We start from the raw sequence: 20,289 nt of genomic DNA, 5'->3' as shown, positions 1-20,289 counted from the left end.
ATTTCAGACCCCAATCCACCTCCCCAGTCCCTACCCCAACTCATCCCACTACTCCTGGACATCAACACCCCCTTCCCAAGACATATTTCCCCCATTTTCCACCTCTCAAACACCACTCCACCCATCCAGCCCCACCCAATGCCCATCTCAACCCTCCTGATTTGAAGCCATCTTTGCTCAATCCCCTTCCAACCCCATTCCATACCAAAGAGCAGTGGAATCAAGGAATTTTGGGGTGGGATTGAGTAGTTTTCAGTGGCATTGAGGTGACAGATTGAACCCTTGTCGAAGGAAGGGGACCTGGACACCAGGTGGTTCATCACAGGTCCGTTTATTGAAGAAAGCATCAAACATTTATACAGCAAATAATAAACTTATGAATATTCTGCAAGCCAAGCAATCTATTGGTTAAACTATACCATGAACTCTTCCTCATTCCTTAGGGGTTACATCTCTCTTTTCTCATGTCTCTTTCACTATTTGTTATTATACTACTGCTAGGCCCAAGGACACACTATCTCACAGGTGCAGGACTTGGAATGAACCACGGCTTTGTACTGTTCCAGTTTCTAGCAGCTAAATTCCCAACATCCCCTCTTGTCTCTTTGAGTGCCAAGAAAAGGGAAACGAGTACACCAAATACCCCCCAAAATGCCAAATTCTCCCAATTATTTCCCTGAATCTCAGATTCCCCTGAAACACAAGCAAAAAGTGAGGCTTTATATGCCTTTGATGAATTTATTGATTTTTACCCCAATTTCCTCTGGTTTAAAGGGATGAAGATGAATGCAAAGAAAATTAGGGCCAAAATAAAAGAATAACCAGCCCAGTGTCTTCCCAACATGGATCCCAGGGAATGTGGATCGCCAGGGCTCTGACCAATGTGGGTCCTCCCATGGGGGATGAAGCTGGAGCAGTGCATGAAGCTCCTCCTGCAGTTGGGGCACTCACAGGGCTGCCCTTACTGGTGACTCTGTTGGTGTCGGGTAAAGAACGAGCGGTCTGAGAAGCTCTGCCCACACTGGGGACACTCGTAGGGCCTCTCCCTGTTGTGGATGCGCCGGTGCCTGATGAGGGTAAAGTTGTGCTTGAAGCCCTTCCCGCAGTCAGGGCAGCGGAAAGGCCTCTCCTCTGTGTGAATGCGCTGGTGCAGGAGGAGATTGGAGCTGGTCTGAAACTTCTTCCCACTCATAGGGCCTCTCCCCAGTGTGGATGTGCTGGTGCCTAACAAGGTGGGAGCTGCACTTGAACCCCTTCCCGCATTCAGGGCAGGTGAAGGGCATCTCCTCAGTGTGAATCTGCTGGTGGCAGAGGAGGTCAGAGCTGGTGTGAAACCTCTTCTGACACTGGGGACACTCGTAGGGCCTCTCTCCAGTGTGGGTGTGTTGGTGGGTGACAAGGACGGAGCTGCAGCTGAAGCCCTTCCCACATTCCCCACACTCGTAGGGCCATTCCCCGATGTGGATCATGTGGTGGCTGATGAGGTGGTTGCTCTGCATGAAGCTCTTCCCACACTCCAAGCACTTGTAGGGCTTCTCCCCATTGTGAATCTGATCATGGGCCACCAGCTCTGAGCTCTGGCTGAAGCTCTGTCCACCTTCTTGGCTCAGGGTGGGTCTTTCCTTCTCAGAGAACCCTGGGCTGGGTTTGGAGCCCATCCTCCTGTGGGATCTCTGGAACTTTTCCTCCCCATTGGAATTCTGCACTGTGGCACTGCTCAAAACAGCCTCTTCCACGAGGTTCTGGTGCAGGGATTTGTCCTCCCTGGTCTCCATCCTCAGCTCCTTCTCTGGGGTAGGAAGGACAAGGAGAGGAATGGATTTGCCTCCATGCCACAGGCAAGGGGAAGGAGATCCCCCCCGTGCATCCCCAGCAGGATGGCGTTGGCAGCAGGGTTGTCCTGCAGCCGGGGGCTATGTTGGGCTGGGAGATGGAGCAGGAGAGAGGGGGAAAGGGGCACTGACTTCCTCCTCACCTGCCTGGGTGTCCCAGGGCATCTTCCTCTTCCTTGTAGCCTTCTCCTCCTCCATTCAGCCAAGGTTTGGGAATGGGAAATCCTGGTTTGGGAAAAACATGGTGTGAATCCCTTGGATTGGGAATTCCTCCCAACCAAATCCATCTCCAGAAGTCATCTGGTGTCCATAAAAACTTCCAAAAATCAAGAAAAAAAAAAAAAAACACCAGGAGTGTCCCATTTCCAGTCTCATCCCTCTGGGTTTCTGGTGGTTCCCCTCCTCAGGAATGCTGGGAATCCCATGGGTCCTGGGGATCCCTCTCTCCAGGGTCCTGCTTAGTGATGCTGGGGGAATTTCAGGGTGCCCCTCTTCAGCGTCCCCCCACTCCAGCCACTTGGAGGTCCTCTGTCTTCCCACCACCCTGTCCTGGATTTGGGCAAATTTGGGAGAAAACCTCCAAAAGGGTTTTCTCTAAAAAGCAAATTCAAGCAGCCACTCCCCCAACCAGATCAGGAAATTATTTCCTCAGAGAAAATGGGAAAAAAACCTGTTTATTTAACAGGCAAAGTATTCATCAGCAAAAAAAAATGAACAATATTAAACAATAAAACCTCTTGCTGCTCCAAAAGAGATGACAAACTCAGAAAGTCCCTCTGTGGGCAGTAGCTCAGCTCAGTCTCTTATCAGTCCCTCTGGCACTGGAAATGCCACAGCCCAGGCTCAGCCTAGTGGGCCACAGGTGCAAGCTGCTGGTGCGGTCGGGGTGTTCAGTGCAGAGCAGGTTTAAACAACTCCAAAGAAAAAGAAAAACCACAGTCTAGGGAACTTCTCTGCCTCAAGTGATCTAAAAACTAACTAAAAGCAAAGGAGAGATCTTTCCTGCTGTCTGTCTGTCAGCAGACAACTGATACCTTAGGTTTTAAGTTTTTCTATTGTGTTTTGGTGTGCAGCTTTTAGCTGTATATTAAGTGCTACTAATATCTTTTCACAGAGTGGTGAAGACAAAACAATCCTGTTCTAGCTGGAGACTCAAGGACAAGCTCTTCAAACTTCAGGCCCAAAGCATAAACAACATGAAAAGAGGAGGGCAGGCAAGCAAGCAAGGAAGACAAAACTTCATAATTTGAAGCTATTGAAGCTATTAACTGGGCAGTTAACTCCTATATATAAATGTACTAAAATTTACAAAAATGTGAGATCTCGTGACCAAGCCCTCTTTTGCTCCCATCTCAGAGACATCCAGGCAGAGCCACATCTGTGGCTCCAGTACTCCCAGGGTGTGACCTTTGAAGGCACTACAATAAATATCTAATTTACTCCACTTAACTCCGTCTGGCCTCTATTCCATCTCCTTAAGGCATCACAACACTCCAGGAGCCGGAATGTGGAGGAGTGAGTGCAGTATCTGAAAACAAACTGCAGCTTCTTCCTCCTGCCCTTCACTCTCAGAGCCAGCCTTCAAGGTGCAGAACTCATTTCTGGGCTAAACGGACTGATGGGGTATGAGCATCATGAAGCCACCCCAGGACACGCCCCTGTCAGGGTCAGGGGTCCCATCCCCGCCTCATCTCCGGGCTGCCGGGGGTCCCTCAGCTCTGGTATCGCCCCTTCCCCTCTCCCCGCCCCAGGGGTCCCCCGTTCCACAGCCTTGGCTCTCAAGGGGATCCCCAAAACCAATGTCCTGCCCCGTTTGTACCAGGCCATCCCCACATGGACCCCCCGGGACCCCCCTGAGGGGTGATCGCGGCTCCTCTTGCCCCGAAAAAGCTCCTCTTAGGCAGCCCGGAGATATCCAGGGCTCGAGTCCGGGTTCTGCTGGCTCCGAACACTCACCAAAAAAATCCTCCTGGAGACCCCTGGCTGGAGTTATTTGGGAATTTAGCTACTTGAGCTGGGCTTCTTCTGGGACTTTCAGCAGCCTTGTGTTCCTCACCTTGGAGTGAATGAACCTTGTCAGTCTTGCTGGTATCATTTGCTCCCTTTCCTCCAGTGATTTTAACAAACTTTTCAAGGAAGGACAAGAAAATATTTTCTTTTTCATTGGCCATCCAAAAAAGCCATTTTCCTCATAAGTTCTCCCATAAGTTCCCCAGGATGAAGGAGGGACTGTGTCCAAGTTTCCAAGAGTTCTTCCAGAAAGAACCACAATCTCCTCAGAGGAAGGAACCATGCTGTTGTCAAAGGCACTTGGGGTCAAAGAACAGTGCCTGAACTCACTGTGCCAAAATATTGTTGCAATATGGTTAAGAATACTGGTAGAGAGATGCCTCTGCCCCAATTAAGGTGCTAACAAGACCAAATCCAAAGTAGATTTTATTAAACAGTAAATGTGAAGTAGAGAGAGATATCGAAAAAAGGGAAAAGGAGGGGAGAGCAAGGGAGTGACAGGGACAGAGTGGAGCAGGGCAAGTGTGACATTGTCCCCCGTGTGTGTGTTGCCATCCCACGGTGGGGGTTTTACAGCTGAGCCAGTTTGGGTAAGGGGGGTGGTGTTCACCCCCTGAGCAGTGATTACCCCACTGTTTCAGGGTGCAGTGTAAGATGTAACCAAATGCATGTTTTCAATCCCCATCTTCATCAACTGTTAGAAACAGGTGGGGCAGTGTTCTTTATCTCTTCCATGACTCAGCCCTGATAACGCCCTCCAGGGGAGATATCTTCTGTGAATGGGCCATTGAGTGTCACTGCAGGACTGATAAAATTCCATCATCCCATTGTGGGATGCTCTGCCCAGGGGGAGGATCCAAGCATTCCTACCTGGATATAAGCTGAGGTATGAAAGACCAGGAGCTGCTTGCCTACTGGATTCCCAGAGGACAAGATCTCCATAACCAGCACTGGACCTTCAGAGGAAGACCAGACCCTTCTACAGGATCACTGCTTTGACAGAATCACGTTTATCACTCCAACAGGACTGCACCCACCATTTAATGGGACTGCTGCCACCACCCTGACCAACAGGGTGTCATGTTATATCCTGACTCTGTCAGTTTAAGGCAGTGTTTCTGTATCATTGCCTTGGTCCTAATTTTCTTATTAAATTGTAATTCTGACATAGACTTTCCCTCATGTTTGCCGTCAAACCAGTACAAAACTCAATGTGCTCATCCCTTGTTTTCCTCCCAAAATAAAATTTCCCATTCCCAAACCTTCACCTGATGGAGGAGAAAGCTGCGAGGAAGAGGAAGATGCCCTGGGACACCCAGGCAGGTGAGGAGGAAGTCAGTGCTCCTGTCCCCCTGTCTCCTGCTCCATCTTCCAGCCCAGGTCGGCCCCCAGCTGCAGGACAACCCTGGTGCCAATGCCATCCTGCCAGTGATGCACTGGGGGGATCTCCTTCGCCTTCCCTCTGGCACGGAGGCAAATCCCATCCTCTCTTTCTCCTTCCTTCCCCAGGTAAGGAGCTGAGGATGGAGACCAGGGAGGAAAAATCTCCACATCAGAACCTTGTGAAAGAGGCCGTTTTGAGCAACTCTAGTGCAGAGGAATCCAACATGGAGGAAATGCCACAGAGATCCCACAGGAGGAGGGGCTCCAAAGCCAGCCCAGGATTCTCTGAGGAAGAAAGAACCACCCAGAGCCAGGAAGGGGGACAGAGCTTTAGGCAGAGCTCAGAGATGGTGGTTCATGAGCAGCTTCGTGTTAGGGAGAAGCCCCTCAAGTGCTTGCAGTGTGGGAAGAGCTTCAAACAGAGCAAGCACCTGGTCAGCCACCAGATGATCCACACCGGGGAATGGGCCTACGAGTGTGGGGAATGTGGGACGGGCTTCAGCTACAGATCCACCCTTGTGACCCACCAAGGCATCCACACTGGGGAGAGGCCCTATGGGTGTCCCCAGTGTCAGAAGAGGTTTCACACCAGCTCCAGGCTCCTCCAGCACCCACAGATTCACTCGGAGGAGAGGCCCTTCTGCTGTCCTGACTGTGGGAAGGGCTTCAACCACAGCTCCCACCTCATCAGGCACCAGCGCATCCACACTGGGGAGAGGCCCTACCAGTGCGCCACATGTGGGAAGAGGTTTCACACCAGCTCCCATCTCCTCCTGCATGAGCGGATTCACACAGATGAGAGGCCATTTTGCTGTCCCGACTGTGGGAAGGGCTTCAAGCACAACTTCACCCTCGTCAGGCACCGGCGCATCCACACTGGGGAGAGGCCCTTCAAGAGTCCCCAGTGTGGGAAGAGCTTCACCCAGAGCTCTCACTTGACAAGACACCAACAGAGCCACCAGTAAGGGAGGCCCTGCAAATGCCCCAGCTGCAGGAACAGCTTCATGCACTGCTCTATCTTCATCACCCATAGGAGAACCCACATTGAGAAGAGCCCTTGTGATCCATTTTCCCTGTGATCCATGCTGGGAAGACACCTGCCTGTCGTCCTGCCCCTGCCCTTGATATGATGTGGGATTGAAGAACATGAGGGTCTGGCCATGGCCCTGTCATTACATTCACTCCCACCTCAGGTTATTGCCAGGGGCAGGAAAGGAACTCTCTATGTCTCTTTCCCTAAGGAGAGGAGTGCCCTTTCCAGGCAGGGGGAAATTGTGGCCAGGGAGACCCAATAAGTTGTGTTTTAGTTTTCCCTGTAAAGTTTTATTTATCCCTTCTGTTATCAATATTGTTTCTGTTCTGTATGTTTCTTATCTCGTTGGTGTTCCCAATAAATTGTTCTTATCCCAGCCTGGGATCTTTGCCTTTTGTTCTTTCCACAAGAGGTGGGAGGGCAGCGAGGGCAGTGTGGTTTTAGCGGGAGCAGGAAATTGGGGAATCCCATTCCTGAACCCCGGCCCGTGGAAACCGAGCATCCCAGCTGGTCCCAGCCCTGGTGGCCATGGCAACAGCCTTGGGAGCGGGTCCCTGGCTGGGGCTGCGGGAACCTCTTCCCTCTGGTGCCCAGGGACAGGAGTGGAGGGAATGGCTGCAGCTGAGTCGGGGCAGGCTCAGGTTGGATGTCAGGAAAAGGTTTTTGCCCAGAGGCTGCTGGGGCCCTGCCCAGGCTCCCCAGGGAAGGGTCCCAGCTCCAGGGCTCTCTGAGCTCCAGCAGTGTTTGGACAGTGCTGCCAGGCCCAGGCTGGCATTGTTGGGGTGTCCTGTGCAGGGCCAGCAGTTGGACTGGGGGATCCTGATGGGTCCCTCCCAGCTCAGCCAATTCTGTGGTTCTGGGATCCCATGAGCCTGGGGATGGGACTGCCAATGGTTTCCATGGCAACGGGCTCTGGCTGCAGGCCTGAGCTGGAGTCCATGGCAACCACTCCAGGCATGGGGTCTCCATGGAGCTGCCAAGGGACTGAGCATAGCAACAGGGGGCTGGTGATGGTTGCCCTGGAAACAGACCATAGCAACAGGGTCCTGGTGATGGTTGCCTTCCACGGATCAGATTTATCACAGACCCTCAGAGGGATTCCATGGGGACTTTCCAAGAGTCTCCAGGCTGTTCCAGAGCTGGAATGTCACAGGCACAGACAGGGGCTCCATGGAGACCTCCCAGGGCTTTCTGGGGATGGTAATGAGCTCTTTGGTCAGAGGCAGTCATGCCATTGCATTGTGAGATCCCAGGGCACCTTGTGCTGCAAAGGCACCAATCTGTCACAGGCACTCACGGGGGCTCCACAGTGACATCCCAGGAGTCCCCAGGCTGCCAAAGAGCCGGGATGTCCCAGACACTCACAGGGGTTCCTGTCATGGGCACAGTGGGAGCTTCAGGCAAAAGCTTTATTTCTTTATTGGAAAAACTCCTGCTAAATCATGACGTGGAGAAATGACACTGAACAGCCACCATGGATCCTCCAACCCCTGCAGGGCCCCCAGACTTCTACAATTCCTTCAATGAGAGGAGACTGTAAGTGACTGGATCCAATCCCAGCCCCAGACTTTGTCAAAGGTGTAAAGGACTGGAGAGGTGGAATTGAACCTTTAACCCAATTTGTCCCACAGAATTAATGATGGGATACCCGATAAATTCATATAAATATTCCTCTAATTGATTCTAATCATGATTAGAAGAAAGAACTTAACCACATTCATTTACTCCACAGTTCAGGAGCTATAACTAATATTAGAATAAAGTGCTCTAGGAAGCAGTTTTGAAGTCAACAGGGCCCTGCTGGAGTTGTTGGAGCCCATTGCAAGCAGAGCCTCCTGCTCCAACAGGAACTGCCTTTCCTGTGCCATGAGCAGGGCAGATCCCGCTGCAGGAAAAGCCCCAGACCAGCCCCAGCACAGGGAAGGGCTCGGGCACAAGGGCAGAGCGCCATGCTGGGAGCTGTGCCAGGGAGAGCCTGAGGCACCAAAGTCACCTTGGCAGCAGCAGCTGCTTGCAGGCCATGGCCAGAAGCCTCCCTTGGCAGCCCGGCCTGGTGGCCACCACTGCAGAGCTGCTGCCTCAGGGCTCATTCCTGGCTGGGCTCTGAAAAGCCACTTCTGCTCCAGGAGCCTGACTGGGAAGCCATTGGCCCCAGCACCTTGGGGAAGAGATATTAATGACAAAATTCTTAATGGCAGCAGAGCCAAGGCAGGGGCAGAGGAAAGGGGAGAGCCAGGCCCAGGGGACAGGGCTGCCATGGTGATGGCTGTGAGGCCACTGCCCCTGCAGCAGCCTGGCTGCCCTCAGCAGACATTCTTGCCAGAAGCGCTGTGAGGGCACCCAGCACATCAGAGAACACAGAGAACGGGAATTCTGTCCTTAGGGATGAGAGGGTTTCAGTGGGTCAGGTTGCAAAAAAGTCCCGCTCTTGGACAATTCCTGGGATGGGGAATCCACTTCTCTGGGAAATCAGCTGCAGTTTCGACCCACCCTCATACTTGTAAAATATTTCCTCCTTCTAAGATATATAAATCCACCCTGATTCAGTTTAAAGATATTGCCCCTTGTTCTGTCATTGCAAGATTGTGGAGAAAATAACTTTGATCACTATTTTTCCATTTTCACAGACCTTGGAGAAGACACAAAAATCTCCCAGGATGGGGTTTGGAGGCCTCATGACAAAAGCAGCTGGAAGAGGCTGAGGGCTCTGGACTCAGTGGTGTGCAGACTGAGGGTAGAATAGGAGCAGCCTGAGAGGGATGGAAGGGTGGTTTCAGAGAGGCTGGAGCTTTTTTTTCATAGTGGGAATGATCTTGAAGAAGCCATAATAGCACCAAGGGCAGCTTGGGAGGCCCAGACTGGACATCAGGAGAAAGTAATTCCACTGCCCGGGCAGGGCTGTGGTGCAGCACTTCCCCAGCAGGAGCCTGGAGCAGGCCAAGGCTTTGTGTGGGCAGGCAGAGGCAGGCAGGAGGCAGAGGTGTCAGCAAAGGAAGGGCCCAGCCAGGTGGGGCAGCCGGGAGATGCCGACAGCCTGCAGGGACAGAGGTGCAGCTTTGCTCAGCATCAGAGACACCTTTCCCTTGCTTGTCCCCATCTGTCATCACTGCCTCCAGTGTTCTGCTCTAACTGGAACCTGGGGACACTTTCTCAGTCCTGTCCCTCAGATGAATCTATTTATATTATGAGAAATTTCAGTGTTTCAATCACTTTTGGAATTCCTCAGAAATTTTTGAGCACACTCTGAGGGACTGAGTCTGATGCAAAGAGCACCACAGCCCCAGAGGGTGATTAAAGTCCCTGAGCTGTGTCTGTGCTGCTGAGCTGGGCCGGGCTCCTGGCCCAGAGGCAGCTCCTGGCAAGGGCAGCGCTGCAGAGAGACAGCTCTGGCCAGGAGCAGCTCCTGTGCACAGCCCAGCAGGGCTGGGGCACTGCCAGGGCACCTCAGGGACACCAGCAGGGCACAGACAGAGCTCACAGGGGCTCAGCACTGGCAGGGGCTGTGGGATGGCCCAGAGCGGGCTGTGTCACAGCAGCACCTCTGTGGCTGTGTCATAGAGGCACAGAGCAGCTGGGATGTCAGCCAGGGGCTGTGTGACAGCACTGAGTGGGCTGTGTGAGGTCACAGATTGGGCTATGACATCACAGACTTCTTTGTGTGAGGTCATTGAGCAGCTACAGCATCATAGAGGGGATTCTGTGACACCACAGAGAAGGCTTTGACATCATGGCATGGCTAGATGACATCCTAGAGAAGCCTGTAAGGTCAAAGTGTGTGCTGTGACATTACAGAATGCCAGTATGACATTACAGACAGGATTTTGTGACAACAGAGATCTGGCTGTGACACCACAGAACAGACAATGACATCACTTGGTGACTTTTTGACATCACAGAGTCTTCTGTGACATCACATCACAGCTGTATGACATCACAGAGTGATACCGCAGAGCTGGCTCTGACACATCACAAGGGTGTGATGTGATATCCCAGAGTGGGCTGCGACATCACAGGAGGCTGTGTGATATCCGAGGGGCTGTGTGACATCACAGGGACACTGTGACATCACAGGGGCTGTGTGAGGTCCCTGGGGAGGTCACTCTGCCTCGCCCCCCTCACAGCTCCCCACAGAGCAGTCCAACCCTGCTCGTGCTCAGCGGGGTCCCCTGTCCCCCCAGGTCCCCCCGGCCCCCAGCCCCGCAGCCTCCCCCAGAGGATGTTCCACGAGATCGACCCCAGAGCCTGACACAGGGACGGGGACCAGGGCCCTGGGGGTGGCACAGGGGGACAGGGACTCCCCGACAGCGTCCCCGTGTCCCCCAGGGCCAGAGCCTGGGCCATGGCTCCTTCACCCTGGTACGAACGAGGGCTTGAGAGCGCTGAAAAAATCCCCAGCAAGGGAGCAGCAAAAACCGGATTTAATATTAAGGGACAGCAGCACAAAGTTCCTTGGCAAGAGTCAGTCTGCTCCTGACTGAACACTTCAGGCACACGAAGGAAACAAAGCAACAACAAAACCAAACAAAATCCAGTCAATCAAACCAGAAATCAGGCATGAACTCTTCCTGGGTATGTGTGAGACACAAGGACAGTGAGGGCAAAGATAAAAGGAATTTGGCCCAAAAGCTTAACAGAGGTCAAACTTAACAGGACTTTACTTATACCTTAACTTTAACTGGTACCTTCAACTCCCCAATTTAGCAAAAGAACAGCACTTAACACTATTTAATCTGACTTAAATCTTATGAGTTAGAAATTTAACAGAGGAATTACACTTAACAATCCTTAACTTAGCTAATAAATTAAATGTAACAACTTAAAAAAAGGGCAACTCTTGGCAGCATTTAACTTCGTTTAGACCTCGTGACTTATATTACTTACTGATATCTGGATATCTGACTGACTCAGCTATCCAAGGCACTCCAGCCCCTCAGAGAGCAGCATTTCTGCCACATTTCCCCAGCACAAGCACTCCTGTGTGCACACAGATGTCGAAGGAAGAAGACCAGGACACCAGCTGGTTCATCACAGGTCCGTTTATTGAAGAAAGCATCAAACACTTATACAGCAAATAATAAGCTTATGAATATTCTGTAAGCCAAACAATCTATTGGTTAAACTATACCATGAACTCTTCCTCATTCCTTAGGGGTTACATCTCTCTTTTCTCATGTCTCTTTCACTATTTGTTATCCTACTACAGCTAGGCCCAAGGACACGCTATCTCACAGGTGCAGGACTTGGAACTAGCCACGGCTTTGTACTTTTCCAGTCTCTAGCAGGTAAATTCCCAACACACAGACACAGAGTCAGTGCAAGGCACCTGTGAGCAATGCCCCTGAGGGCAGGAAATGCTCACTGTGGATCCTTTGCCATCTCCCCAGCACTCGAAGGGTGTAGCCTGGAGGAGTGGGGGGATCGGCCCAGGCTCAGTCGTTGTTCAGGATGCCTGAGTGCAGCAAACGGGAGAGTTCCCGGCTGGGAGAGGCCCCACTCAGAGGGAGTCGCTGGCCCAGGAGAGCTCCAAGGGCTCCTTTTGGAGCGCTGTTTGCAGGGCCCCAAGAGAGGGGCTGCAGTCCCAGCAATGGCTCATCCTGACTGCACTTGGCATCAACAGCTTCCTTTGGCAGGGTGAGAACAGGGATGTTGTGCCACTGAGGGAACAGAAACAGTTCCCAGGGCTGCTGCTAAAGAAACCAGGAGCTGGCTGGGCAGCAGCAGTGCCTGGAGCTGACAGTGTTTGTGATGAGCTGCAGAGGAGCTGAGCCCAGGGGCTGTTGGCCAAGGCCGAGCCCCAAGGAGCATTTCTCAGCTGGCAGGGCTGCCTGAGAAGGGGAGGGGGGAATGCAGCAGCACAGGGCCCATGGAACCAAGGGACCATTGTGACACTGTGGGGCCCTGTGAGACCAAGGGACCATTGTGACTCCGTGGGGCCTCATGGAATCATGGAGAGCACTGCGACACTGCTGAGCCTCATGGAACCAAAGGGACAGTACTGACACTGTGTGGCTCCATGGAATGTAGGGATCATTGTGACACAGAGAGGCCCCATCAAACCAAGGGGCCATTGTGACACTGCAAGACCCCATGGAGCCAAAGGTCCCTTGTGACATTGCAAGACCTCATAGAACTTAATGGAGAGACTACTTGGGCACTGCAGAGCCTCATGGAACCAAGGTCCCTTTTGACACTGAGGGAATTCATAGAATCATTGGGACACTGTGAGGCTCTATGGAATAAGGAAAGCATTGTGACACTCTGAAGCCTCATGGAACCAGTGAGACCATTGTGACCCTGGGGATCCTCACTGAACCAAGAAGACCATTGTAATACTGTGGGGCCTTGTGAAACCAAGAGGCCTTTGTGACACTTCAGGGCTGCATGGAACCAAAGGTCCAGGGTGATATTGCAAGGCCTCATGACCTCAGTGGTTCATTGTGACACTGGGCAACCAAAGGAGACCATTGTGACACTGCAGGCTGCATAGAAGCGAGGGGCCATGGTGACATTGTGGAACTCCATTGAACTAAGAGTTCATTGTAACACTGCAGGCTTCATGGAACCAAAGCTCCAGGGTGACACACAGTGGCCTCCTGTTATCAATGGTCCATTGTGACACTGTGGAGCCAAAGGGAGACCATTGTGACACCATAAACCCCCAGGATCCAAAGGCCCATTGTAACATTGCAGGCTGCTTGGAACAGAGGAATCATGTGTCATTGTGGGGCCTGGGGAACTGTCGGGATCATTAGCTTAGCAGAGTGACCCCGAGAAAAGTTCGAAAGTCTCTTTTCCCAGCCCGGTGCTTGAAGAAGGAGTCAGGGCTCTTCATTTCTCGGTCTCAAGGTTGTTGATTTTATCTTATCTATTAAAAATTTTCTAGTGCGCTGCCGAGGTCAGCTCACAAAGACAGTACGAGGCATTCTGCCTGCCCACAGGGCGGTGTTATGTCTTTATAGAAAAACTATGGATACAATGTTTACAATTTCCAAAACGTATCACCTATGTTAGACCTTTAGCTTCTACTCTAAACCAATCTGTAAGTGCCAACAACACAGCAGAAGATGGAGGCCAAGGAGAAGGAGAAAGGCTGGACACACTTAGTTCACTCCATCTTGCCCCCATACCAAAAACGCAAAAATCTACTTTTCCACCCTGTGAAAACTTCACTAATGTTCTATTGAAACTGTTGTGGCTTGCTGATCTTCATACAAGGTTGGTAATTTGCTCCACGGGTCATAATCAAAACCACAGGGGCATTTTGGGCCCTGTGCCAGGGTCTCTGAGACCCCTGACAGGGGTCTTGGCTGCTCAGGACAGCCAGAGGGATGTCCTGGGTCCTGACAGGGAACCACAGAGACCATTGTGACACTGCAGGGACTCATGGAATCATTGGGACCATTGTGACACTGTGGGGCCTTATGGAACCAAGGCGCCATTGTGACACTATGGAGCACCATAAAGCCAAGGGAACACAGAACAGGTCTGGCTGGTTTTGCCTCCCATGGACTGCCTGACTGGTCCAACTGATCTTGGCATGTTGAAGGTCGCTTCTCATCTGCTGCTGAAATACTGGGGCTCTGTGCTTTCCTTCTGATGGAAAAGAACTGTCCTTCTTCTCCAGGCACCCATGGCCTGAATTGAGATTTCACCTCCAAACTTCCTTTTATCCAGGGATTGTTCCCTGGAATATTGCCAGGATAAGTTTTTCTGGCAGTGGTTTTGCAAGGGTCACCTCTCATCTTTCCCCAAAACACTGGGGAAGGCTCCGTGTTTTCCTTTCTACGGGAAAGAATTGTGCTGCTTCTCCAGGTGTCCATGCATGACATTGGTGCTCCACCTCCACAACTCCCTAGATCCAAAGACTGCTTCCTGACAAAATCTGCCATTCCTGACAAGTCTGGCTGGCCTTGGCCTAGTGAGCCTTTCAGCTGCTTTCCAAACACTGGGTCTCTGTGCATTCCTTCCTATGGAACTGTCCTTCTGAGCCAGGTGCCCATGGCCAGAATTTGGGTTCCCTCTCTAACATTTCCTGTTGTGAAAGACTGGAGGAGATTGTTGGATCAAAACTTTTCATGTGTGGGGGATGACAAGGCAGGTCCAGCCCCTGCCCTGGAACCCCAATTCCCCCAGAGCCTCTATCCCAGCCCAGCAGTGTCTTCCAGTCCCTGGCACAGCACAGGCAATGCTCCACAGCCACCTCTGCAGCCCCAGCCCAGCTCCTGAGGGACCAAATGAGCCCAAGGCCCACCTGGGGGAAGGGCCCCGGAAGACCAAGGGGTATTGAAGACTGACCACAAGGCAAGCACACATCTTGACCCTGCCTCCTCTTGGAATTTCCATCTGAACACTGCTGGAATCCAGGAGTTGGTAGCTCTGTGTGTGCTTCTCTGTATCTTTTTTGTCTTTCTCTCTTTCCATGTCTTCATATGTTTCTTTGCTTCTGCAGATATTGAATAACATGAAATTGAACAGGCTTAGAGTTTGTGAAGTCAAATGGGCCAAGTCAAGGCTTTGAGATGTGTTTTTTGTTGATTGAATGTCTGTTGTAGTTTGACATGAGAAGAATTTTAAAAAGTAATACAAAAATTTTGTGTAACTGACAATCTGTTAAACCACAAAGACACTGAACACGCCTCTGTTAAACACAAATGTTAAAGATTAAATAAACCAGGAACCTCCTCTTTCTTTTCCAGTCAACAAAGAAGCAGCGGGCCCTGGCCCCAGCCCCCATCTCATCCAAACCAAACCAAACCCAAACAAACCAAACCAAACCAAACCAAACCAAACCAAACCAAACCAAACCAAACCAAACCAAACCAAACCAAACCAAACCAAACCAAACCAAATGAAGCAACCCTGCCATGGTCTGAGCCCCTTCCCCCCTCCCCAGACCGCCCCCCTCCATTGGCCCCATTCTAACCAAACCAAACCCCAACAACTCCCAAACAGGAAAACAAAAGAGGCTACAAAACCCCAACCAGAACAAAGTTGGCCACAGCAATTAAAATCTTACCATCAAGTCCCCTCCCCCAAGACAATTAAAACTAAAAACTCCTGCAACCTATGACCCATGCAAAATAACCCTACAACTAATATTAAACACAATAAAAAGCCCCAAAGCAGTCATAAAAGCAATCCTAATAAAACTCAACCACAACTTCCCTCCACAAGTTATCAGCGGGTTAGGTGTAAATCCTTTCAATCATTCAATCCTCCCTCAACTGAAAAAAAAATACAAACCAAAACAAAAAACCATAAAACCATAAAAGTCAGTAAAAAGTTAAATCCCTCCCCCAAAAAAGAAGAAAAAATACCTTTATCTTAAAACTAAAATTTTCTTATAAACTATAAAGAAAAAACTCTTTTTCTTAATAACACATGAAACTATAAAAAAATTCAAATAATCAAAATATTTCAAATTAATCAAAGAAAAACCTGCCTGGTAAATAAATAAATGTTAAAATAACTGTAATTTTACAAAAAGTTTAAACAGGGGGGAGAAAAAGTAATCCAGTATCCCCAAGAGAAGATCTCTATTGTCAGAGATAAAAATAATTTTAAAAGAAAACAATAAAAACTTTTACCTTTAAACAGCTCATCTTTAAAACAATACCCCTTAAGTTGACATGACCCATCAACAAGCTGTAAAAAAGCTTGTAGCAATAAAAACAATACCACAATAACAAAGATCCCCACACAACTGTTATCCATGACAAAACTAAGAACAAAAAACAACCTATTTTTTCCTCTTGTAAAAAAATCTCCATAACCTTAACAAGAAAAACTTCTCCCCACAGTAAACTAAAAAAATTCATTCTAGAAATAGTGAACTGACTAGCAATTTCTAGTTTAGTTTCTTTACATTTTCAGTAAAATGAAAAATATGTAAAGAAAAAAAAAGTATTCTAAAAATTTATTTTAATTCTTATTACCTTTTATTTAATTTTACTTTTAATAAATTTTTATTTACACCCTTTTAAAATTTTAAGCCTACTATACCTTTCTTGTAATCCTATCTCACAACAAGATAAATACATAAATAATTAACCAGCACTAAAACCCAACATATTCATCAGTACATTAATTAGGAAATCTCAAGATTAGAAAGATCTATAATTAACAAACGAAAAGCACTACAGTGTCATAAAAAACATTTTGCCAATGTTTCTCTGATTTTCCAAAGTTGCCAGTAAATGCTGTTTTGTTGTTTTGAGATCCTGAGAATCTCCAGTTTGTACGACTCTAGGGAGTCCAGCTCACAGTACAGAAGCAATTCTAATTCTTTTCAAATGTCTCCTTGAGAGAATTGTTTGGCGTTTAGGGGTCAGGGCTTGTGTGTCCTGCTTGGCACAGCCCAGGCAGGGCTTTCCCAGCCACATTCCACACTCCATTTCCCAGCTAGAGCCGCTGCTGCCTCTGAGTTGTGCTGCCCCAGCCCCAGGGACGCTCTCCTTGTCTGCCCATTCCCCCACGGTCTCTGGGCAGGGATGGCCTCAGTGGGGGCTGCTGACATCCTCAGCACCTTGGAGGCTGCTGCTGAATTTTCCTGCTCCAGAGGCTTGTTCAGCCTTCAGCTCTTCAGTGCAGGAATTCAGTGTCCCAGGGCACATTAACATCCAGAACACCTTAACAAGCCAAGCCTCTGGGGGTAATTTGATTTATTTTCAAATCTTTTGTGGCTAATTAGATGAATTCCAGTAGTGCATTCAAGTTGAATAGATTCTATTTAAAGAGACAGTGAGAAAAGATTTCCTGGGTCCGATTTAGGTTTCTTCTCCCTGTTAATTTATTGATACGTGCTATCTCCAGCTGACACTGAATCCAAGTACCTCCTCATGCAGTTTGAATAGATATGAAAATCAAGACCCTTCATGGCTGACAATCAATCAGACTCTGTCCCTACCCCCACCCCACCATTTACCCAATCCATGCCCTGGCACTCAGAGCAGCCTTGTGCAAATCTGAGCTCCCTCCAGCCCAGGCTGCACCTGCAGCTTTCAGCTCCTTGGCTCCAACTCCCACCTGCTTTCCTTGGAGAAGGAGCTGCCCAAGACACAGAGGGATGTTCATTTGTTGCCAGCCAACAAAGCCAAGGGAAGGCACAGCTCCATCAAGTGCAAAAGCCATTCTTCTCCCTGTCTCTACCCTGCCCCTGATCCCCACAGCCTGTCCTGTTTCCATCATCCCTCCATTGCCAGGCACTTTCTGGGACAAGGCAGCTCTGCTCTGGCTACAGAGGGAGGTGGAAGTGCCACTACTGGAGTGGGAAGCACAGCTCATCAGGGTTTGTGTCCTTTGGGGGTCAGGAACTGCTGAGACTCAGAGGCACAGAAAGTTTCTCTTCATGGCCAACAGATTATAGTTGAACAGGATAAAATTTAATAACAATCACAGCTATGTGCAACCTCCCAGCAGTATCTGATGAGTCCACCATTCACAAGTGATTTCCATACTAAAATTATTTAGACAAACATGGTTCTATGATTGATGTAAACACAATCAAGTTCTTGGATCAGGATGCTCATCCTGGAGTGGGTGTAAAACAGCTCGAATGATTCCTGATTTGCAAAGCTGTCAGTGGTGGATGGAGAAGGGAGGTCAGGCTGATTTTGGTCTTGAGGAAATGCTGAAACCAGCCTGACTCATTTCATCTCCTCCTGTCCCAGGTGGGTATCCTCTTTCCCCTTCCACCCATTGGCTTTTTTTTCCCACCAGCCCCCGGTGAAGAGCCTGGCTCTGTGTTCTCCATCCCCTCCTTGCTGGCACTGCCAGGCTGGCATGAGGAGCCCCTCAGCCTTCCCTGCTCTGGGCTGGACCAGCCCAGCTCCCTCAGCCTCTGCTCACAGCCCAAGGGCTCCAGCCCCACCTTGGAGGCCCTTCCCAGACCCTGCTCCAGCTGCCAGACATCTTTCCTGCCCTGGCCAACCCAATCCAGGCCACAGTGACTGGAGAACCCACGTCCTTGATGTCCTGGTCACACAGCCCTGGCCCCTTGTCCCCATGTCAGGCTCTGGGGTGGATCCTGTGGAACATCCTTTGGTGGAGGCTGTGGCTCCAGGTGGGCCAGGGGGATCCCGGGGGACAGGGACCCTGCTGGGCATGGACAGCATTGGACTTGTTGGGAGAAACTGTGAGGGGGAGCTGGGGTGGAGTGACCAACCCGGTGACTTGACACAGCCCTGCTGGGATGTCACACAGCTGGTCTGTGATGTCACAGCCTGCTCTGTGATGTCACAGCCCATTCTCCAATGTCACACAGCTGATCTCTGATGGTTGGTCACAGCTGGTCACAGCCAACTCTGTGATGTCATAGTCTGCTCTGTGATGTCAGACCTCTGCCCTTTGATGTCACAGATGGCTCTGTGATGTCACAGGGGCAGTATATGATGTCATAGCTGCTCAAACACCTCACATAACCCGCTCTGTGATGTCAAAGCCCACTCTGTGACCTCATGTTACCAGATGATAAATTGTCTCTACCAGGTGAGCTGACGCCTTGACCTTGTTCTCCAAAACCCCAGGCCTATGGAAGCCACACAATGCCCATTGTGTGAGAAAGGGAACTGGAACAGCAGCCTCAGTGTCCTGCCAGCTCAGCCAGGCCCTCTGGAACATTGGGGTCCACGACCACCAGGGACCACCAGAGAGACCCCAAGACAGAACAACACTTGGGTGAAGGGGAGGGGAAACAACAACCCCTGCAGTGCTACAGGCTGGGGACAGAGTTGCTGGAGAGCAGCCAGGCAGAAAGGGACCTGCAGGGACTGATGGACAGCAGGCTGGGCATGAGGCAGCAGTGTGCCCAGGTGGCCAAGCAGGCCAATGGCTCCTGGCCTGGATTAGGAATGGCATGGCCAGCAGGAGCAGGGCAGTGATTCTTCCCCTGTGCTGGGCACTGCTTGGGCAGCATCTCGAGTGCTGTGTCTAGTTCTGCGTCCCCTGGGGTGGGGAATTAGAAGAAATTTGTATCAGGAAGAGTAAAGAAAGCAAAGGTGAAGCAAAGGAAATGCTCAGGGCAGTTTGGGGGTGGCTGCCAGGCAGCCCTGGCTCTGAGCAACAGCGTCTGCAGTGGCACAGGAAACTCCCAGCTGATGGGAACAAACTTTCTGGCTGACTGCAGAGGCCCGGACAAAGCTGAGTGGTTTCCCTGGTGTCCCCAAGCCCTTGCTGGCCCCAGGGGCTGATGGCATTTGTGCTCCCTCAGGTTCATGTCCCCACACCAACAGCATGGGGGTTCTCCCCCTGCTCTGTGCAATGCAAACAGGGGCTGCTGAGCCAGTGCTGCCATGTCTGTCCCTGTATGGATGGGGCACCTGTGTGCGCTGGGGGAGAGGCCAGGGCTGCAGAGGGGGGATGTTGTTGGCAGCTCCATCAGGACGCTCTGGGACGCTGCCCTGGGCTGTGCAGCGCACTGGGGATGGATCAGCCCCTGCTCTGCTGCTCCTTCCCGTCTCCCCCAGGGCCCTTGCAGAGCCCCAGCCATGCTCTTTGCCCCCAGCCTGCCCACGGCCAGCCTGGGGCTGCTCACAGGGGTTTCTGTGCTGAGCATTAGCCTGGCTGTGTTCTTGAGAGAGCCTGGGCAAGGAGCCTGGAGCCCCCAGGGCCTGGCCTGAGGCGTCAGCGCTGCCCCAGCAGTGCCCATGGCCTGTCCCTGCTGCAGCCCGGCACTGCCACCCCCAGAGCACTCAGGCCCTGTAGCAACACCAGGGCCACCAGGGCAGCGGGGCAGGGCCACGGCACCCACAGTGGCAACACCAAGTTCTGCTGCTGCTGGGCACAGCTGCTGAGCCAGCACTGATCTGCCCCCAGCTCTGCACACAGACATTGCTGCTGCAGCTCACAAGATGGCAACAAAAGGGCATCTCTGCAGAAAACTCTGCTCGCAGATCCTTTACTTCATTTAAAGGCACTGAGAGCACAGCCCCTCATTGACAGAGTCTGGGGTCACAGGGAGGGTGCAAAGAAACAAAAGGAGAAATGGCACAAAAAATGATGTTTATTTGTGGACAATACTTAAAAAGTAAAACA

At 50.8% G+C, this 20,289-nt stretch overlaps 1 pseudogene; it reads left to right on the top strand.

Annotated features, from left to right (window-relative positions):
- The first annotated feature begins 3,450 nt into the window (after window positions 1-3,450).
- The window catches only part of LOC134432886 (zinc finger protein OZF-like), a 42,624-nt pseudogene continuing 25,785 nt past the window's right edge, over window positions 3,451-20,289 (top strand).

This window comes from Melospiza melodia, assembly GCF_035770615.1.
Source record: "Melospiza melodia melodia isolate bMelMel2 chromosome 7 unlocalized genomic scaffold, bMelMel2.pri SUPER_7_unloc_1, whole genome shotgun sequence".
Classification (NCBI taxonomy): domain Eukaryota; kingdom Metazoa; phylum Chordata; class Aves; order Passeriformes; family Passerellidae; genus Melospiza; species Melospiza melodia.
Note: the sequence above shows the minus strand (reverse complement) of the source record. Positions and strands in the feature narration are given on the sequence as shown.